We start from the raw sequence: 6,915 nt of genomic DNA on the forward strand, positions 1-6,915 counted from the left end.
AGTGGGGTCATGATAGAGGGGGGAAGCATTAAAGAACTAGAGGAATGTTGTGTGTTCCGTTGGTGCTATGCTGCATACTGGCTGACTTGCTCCTTCATTGTGACCCTTCTGTTGTAGCTTCCATTTTTAAATGTAAGGAATATACCCCAAAAATGTGTTTTATAAAACACCACCTCAACATAAGAAGGGTAATGGAAGATTCTGAACTCCTGTTTACTTTTTTCTAGGACTTCTGTCTTTGACTCAGGTTCCACGTGTTATTAATCTTGGGAACCAGTTTTGCTTAAATGTTTTACATTTTACATCAATCCACTTCCATTCTCGAGGAAGTTCCCTTTGTGATCTGTTTTATCTCCTAGTTTACGTTTCTGAGCTTTTGAAAGTTGTTCCTTTTGGTCTTTTTTCCTGATGGGGCCCTATTAGGGGTTTCAACAGAGATGATATTGCTTATGGACACTGTAAAGTGAATGGGATGGTGGGTCTCCATGAAATGTTCCTTATTGTCCTTGGCATATTCAAATCATCTTCACAGCTGATAAAATAGCATTGTTCAAAAAAGGCATTATAGAGATGCTCAGAGATGTATGGGGATATATTTCTGGCCAGGAAACCTCTATTAAGAAGGCTTTGGGAATAACCATTTCCTCCTCTCCTGTATTAAAATAAGCCTGGACTTAATTCCCAGAAACTTTCAACTCTGTAAATAGAGTGCAAGGCTTCCAGGACACAGGTTACAAGGTGGTGATGCCTCTGGGGACAGCGTTTGTGAGGACTAAGAGAAAAATGAAGGAGCACTTGTGGTGTGATGGTTATGCTTTGGGCTGCAATATGTATGGGTGGAAGTTCAAAACTACCAACTGCTACACGGGAGAAAGATAGAGCTTTCTACTCCGATAGACAGACTTGAGGTGAAGAGAAACCCTGGTCTGAAAACACACCTTTCTCCATGCCAAGTTCTCGATGGTAAAGCTTTTTAGTTTTACGTTTTGAATTGCAAACAGCACTGCAATTCATTGCAGCAACTCTTGATTTCACAAGTAGTAAAGACCCTACAAAGGAAAGTGCCAATCTCGACATTCTTTCCATTCCCGTTTTAGATGTGGCTTTCACTTGATTAGATTATATAATAAAATGACCTCACTAACTAGATCAGATTTCATCTTCTTTCTAGTATCAGATACACCAGGGCCATTTTACAGCATGGTCTCTAAATAGTACTACAAAGTAAACTTTACAGAATTGCTAAGAGACAAATACCCCCTTCCTTGAAAATGTGAAATATCCATTGCTCTTATTTGCAATTTTACACTCAAATTTTGAGAAGAATTGTATGTAATTGTAAGACAGGAGATATAAGATGTATCTTTACTGACTTACAATCTCAGGAAATAAGACTGGTGATGAATATGGTGATAAATATAAAACTGAAGAAAGTAAATAGGGTATTCTAATAGCCAGGAAGAGGACTTCTCTAAAGGAAAGAAGCAGTAAGTTCTTATTATAAATAAAGTGCAGTGGTTAAGTACTTAACTGCTAACATAAAGGTCTGCAAGTAGAACCTACCAGCTTCTTGGTGGAAGAATGAGTGGCAGTTTGCTTTGTTGCTGTAAGGACTACAGCCTGTAAAACCCTATGGAATGGTTCTACCTCTGCCCCATGGAGTCACGATGATTCAGAATGGATTAGATAAACTTGGGTACCAATAAGGTATTACATTTACCTACTTTGAATGAAATAATGTAAATTTAAAATGATGGTAATAGAACATATTTTCAGTTTATACAAACATTGAAATAATGAAAAGCCTTCCAAATTAAAATTTCATTAAATGTTATTTATTCACAAAGATGCTAGGAAAGGGGATTGGTAAAGTGTGTTTATATTTAATAAAGATACCTACCATTCTTTCTTAAATTAGTTTTGTGATGGTGCCATACTTGAACTCTTCCCATTATTCAAAAATAGGTCCCTTTTATGAACTGTGACTGCAATTATCTGGGTTTGGGGGATGTCAATATGAAAACTCACAGTCACGGCCATTGAGGGTTTTTGGTCCCATAAGGAAGATGGAGAAGCAGGTGAACACCAGAGTGGAGAGATGTAAAATGACTGACATATGCACAGAATGTTTCCAAAGTACAAAAGAAGGCCATGGTATCCAACTTCAAAACATCTTGAAGTAATGGTGGCCTGAATTGATTTGTGTATTGTAATGGAATTTAAATGGTTGGAGATGGTTGATGGGGTGTGGAGTGGATTGTGGACAGTTTTCAGTACAATGTTGAACAGGGTTAGGTGCTGTTGAATTTGTCCTGGCTTACAGTCACCCTATGTACAGCAGAACAAAATGGGATCCAGTCTTTTTTAAAGAAATCATTTTATTGGGGGCTCGTACAACTCTTATCACAATCCATACATCAATTGCATCAGGCATGCTTGTACATATGTTGCTTTCATTCTTTTCTAGACATTTACTTTCTATTGAGCCCTTGGTAGCAGCTCTTCCCCCCGCCCCTCCAAACCCCCCTAATAGATTGTACCTTGTTATTATTTTCATCTCTTACACTGACCATGGTCTCCCTTCCCCCATGTTTTCTGTTGTTCTTCCCCCCTGTAGAGGGGTGTATAGTTATGTGTCAATCATCGTGATTGGTTCCCTCTTTCTCTCTCTCTCTCCACCTCTTCTCCCTACCCTTCTGGTATCTCTTTTCCCTCTCCTGTTCCTGGATTCTGTGTGTCGTGAGCTCCCATCCCTTTCTATACCTGTGTATATGTTCTAGTCTAGTCTGAATTGAGAAGAAGCACTGGGGTCATGGTAGTGGGGATGAGGAAGCCTCAAGGAACCGGAGGAATATAGTAGTAAAGAATCGATGCTTTACTGCACCCTGGTGACTCATCCCTTCCCTGTGGCACCTCTGTGGGGAGATTGTTCCATTGTCTACAGATGGGCTTTGGATCTCTGCTCCAGCCCCCCTCGTTCTCAACAATATGTTTTTGTTTGTTATGTGTCTGCTGATGCCTATTACCTGGTCCTTATGACTCCTCATGACCGAACCGGTGGTGTGCTTCTTCTATGTGGACTTATTGCTACACTGCTGAATGGCAGCTTGTGTAGCTCCAAGCCTTTAAGACCCCAGACAGGTACCATCTTTTAATAGCCAGGCACCATGTGCCTTCTTCACCACATTTGCTTTTGCACCCGTTTTGTCTTCAGTGATTGTGTTGAGAGGGTGAACATCTCAGACTGCCGATTAGTTAGAACAAAGTGTTTTTGTATTGAGGGAGGGTATGAGCAGAGGCCCAAAGTCCATCCCCTACCTCAGTGTATTACCAAATAGATATATGTACATGGGCCAATACCTCTATTTTTGTGGATTAATGTATTTACATATGTACACGGCTATGTTTATCCCTCTATCCATTGCTTTTCTTCCTTGGTCCTTCCTCTGCTTCCTTTTAACTTCCTCCTGCCCCACTGCCACTTTCCCCTTATTTCCATCTCTTGGTACCTCCTCTTAGCTAGTTTGTTGTCATGCTCATGATTACAGTATTCTTATGTTTGAGCCTGCTCTTGCAGCCATGTGTCAATCCATCTTGTCAAGGATGTTCCTCTTTTTCACTGCCCCTCTACTTTACCAAGATGATATCCTTCTCCAGGGACTGGGCTTTCCTGATAACATGTACAAAGTACTTGAGACAAAGTCTCACCATCCTAGCCAATAAGGAGCATTTTGGTTGTACTTCAATTTTCACATGCATATGAAGCAACTGAAAATACCATGGCTAACATCCTTGCTGAGCCACACTTCCAAGAGGTCTTATGCAGCAAATTTACCCAGTGTAATGTGTCATTTGATCACTTGACTGCTGCTTCCATGAGCATTGATTGTGAATCCAAGCAAGACAAAATCCTTGATAACTTCAGCCTTTTCTACATTTACCATGATGTTACTTACTGATTGAGTTGTGAGTATGTGGGTTTTCTTTTCGCTGGGCTGTCATCCATACTGCAGTCCTTAATCCCCATCAGCAAGTGCTTCATGTCTTCCTCACTTTCAGCAAGCAAGCTATGTCTTCTGCATACTGTAGGGTGTCAATAAGGCTTCCTTCAAGACTGATGTCACATAGTTCTCCATACAATCCAGTATCTCTGATTAGTACTTAGCATTCAGACTGAATAAATATGGTGAGAGGATAGACCTGCAATATATACCTTTCCTGAGTTTAAACTATGCAATATTCCCTTGTCCTGCTGGAATGATAGCCTGCTGATTTATAGGTTCTGCAGGAGCACAATGAAGTGTTCTGAAATTCCCGTTCTTCTCAAGAGTGTCCATAGTTTTATTTTGTTTTTGTTTTTTTATGATACAATCAGATGCTTTGGCATAGTCAATAAAACACAAGTAAACATCTTTCCAGTATTCTATGTATGTTTGGGTTTCCCTTTTGATTTCTTCTTTGACCTATTTATTAATAGTGTGCTGTTATATAAATGTCTATATATTTGTGCATTCTCTAGTTTTCCTTGTTGTTGATTTCTACTTTGATTCCTTTGTGGTCAGAGAAGATGCTCTGTATAGGTTCAGTTTCTTTAAAGGTCTTCATCTTCTTTTGCTCTGTAAGTCGGGAAGCCCATCCCTCTGTTTCATCCATTGCCTCCTCGTTCTGCTGCTGCGCCTATGGTGGTACTGTTGTCATGTGGATCCAGAAGGTTCCCTGTGTGGAGATCTAGGGTCCAGAGGACACGCACCACTCCTGGCTTTTGCTGATAATGAGATACCTCCTCCTGCTTCTGAGAGGGATCATTTAATGCACAGCATGATGGCACTCCAGGTGATCCTGTTTGCAATTACTCACAGCTGAATCCTATCAATATCTCTGTCTACTTTTTCCCCCAAGACCCATGCGGGAAAGATTGTTTGGTGGGAATTAGATACTTTGGCTAGAAGAGCCACAATAAATAATCATTGCCCCTGCACCCAGAATGCCACCCATAGTACTTGTTGTTTTATAGACTAGATACTTTCAATTGTTCTGTCTTTATGTTCACCTATTTGTTTTCTACTGTGCCATTGAGTCCCCTTATTGACGATCTCATATCAGTTGGCATATTTTGCATTACTTTTTCTATGCTTGAGAGCAAAGTTTTTGTCCACGGACTCCAGGCCCTTATTATTCTGTGTTCGACTTCTTTTGTTGCTTTTTGAAATCCTTTCTATATCAGTAGTGACACCCTCTCTGGCAATGTGGGTGAGCGAGCTGTGAGTCTGAGCTACAAAATTGACATCGTGATTCCTTACTACTCCACTCTAAAGACATAATGTTTGTCTCTCTTTCCTGGGATGAAAGGATGCTAAGACCCTCTTATTATTTACATAATATCCTCCCCACCTTTAAAATGTTTTAAGCCAACTCTGTGTTATTCATTTTAAATTACTAAATTAACTAGATGCCTCTAAAACTTTAGGATATTTTTTGCTTCTGGAAGAAGAGGCTGATCTCTCCCTAATTTGTCATAGATTGTGACCTGAATGAGGATAGAGGTTTTAGCCTGAACCTGAAGTCCTCCAATCTCCAGTATCCTGGGCCTTGACCCGAGAACTGCAATCAGTATGCTTGTATGTGATTAAAAATGAAGGCATTAAATTTTAATGCACCAGAGGAGCAAAGTTTAAGAAGTTTGAAAACAATACAAACAAGAGGCTATTTTATTCCCTGAAACTCAAAGTTAAAAGCACCTTCCTTTCTAAAAAACAAACAAGCAAAAAAGTTTAAAATCTCTCCTTTTGGGGCCACATTTTGTATGTTGATATCTCTGATGGTAAGCTCCTGTCCTTGTTCATTTAAAACACTTGCACTCACATCCACTGCAAGTGTTGTTTCCTCAATAAAATCTCTGGCTCTGCCTACCCATAACCATCTATCATTGCACTCATCACATGGATGGTAATTACTTGTATTTTGGAGTTCCTGGGCGGTGCAACCTGGCGATCGACTTCTGAAAATTCAGCCACTGAAAACCCTATTGAACACAGTTCTACTCTCTCACATGGAACCACCCTGACTCAGAATTAACACTATGACGTTGCACTGGCTTCCTTACACACCTGTTTCTTAGACTGTGAGATCTTAAAGAACAATGTGCCATTTGAGCCCCTTTACACCCAGATTTAATGACGTTGCTTAGTTGTAGTACTTGCTCAATACGTATTGGTTGACTGACAATTTTATTGGCTAAATTAATGACTATATAGACAACCTTTGCTTTAGCATCTTATTCAAATGGGATGTTCCATGTCTGCCAATTGAGTGCATTTACAACTGCTCAATAGTCACATGACAGATTAAAAGTGAAGGCAAGGGATGTCTTAATTGGTGTGATTATCTTGGCTTGGTTAACTCCTCTTCTTTTGGAGACAGTCTTTTGCTTGTTAAGAATTATCACGTTAGCAGGGGCCCTTCTTGTCTTGGCCCTTTTCAGTTGTCATTACCACAATCGAGTCCATTTTCTTATTTGACTAATATATTATGTAGCCTACTTAATTTCTTCAAGTTTAGCGGTCAGAAGTCTTGAGCTTGTTCAAGTACCTTCAAATCGTCCTGTATTACTTATACAATACTTTAAAATACCTTTCCCCCCTTCCTTGGTGTCGAGTATAAGAATAAAGGATAACTTTTATCAAGGCGAGATAAAGGAATAAAGAATAACAGGGGAAAGAAAGAGAAGTGAAAGCAGTTGGTGTATACGCTAGAGGTACATATTCAACAGGTCTTGCAGGTAGATTATACACAGGCAAGGTGAAAAGGAATTATCATGGGAAACTACAGATGCCGGATAGGCTACCGAGCACACTGGTTTGGAGCTCTGGTAAGAGCTCAGAGGTGTGGATATGAATTTGAGATTCACTGGCAGAT

At 39.9% G+C, this 6,915-nt stretch overlaps 1 pseudogene; it reads right to left on the reverse strand.

Annotated features, from left to right (window-relative positions):
- Window positions 1-260: 260 nt before the first annotated feature.
- LOC115869810 lies at window positions 261-4,042 on the reverse strand (annotated as a pseudogene).
- Between the last annotated feature and the right edge of the window lie 2,873 nt (window positions 4,043-6,915).

This window comes from Echinops telfairi, unplaced genomic scaffold (genome assembly GCF_000313985.2).
Source record: "Echinops telfairi isolate 266 unplaced genomic scaffold, ASM31398v2 ScPeMD7_1;HRSCAF=3_0, whole genome shotgun sequence".
Classification (NCBI taxonomy): Eukaryota; Metazoa; Chordata; class Mammalia; order Afrosoricida; family Tenrecidae; genus Echinops; species Echinops telfairi.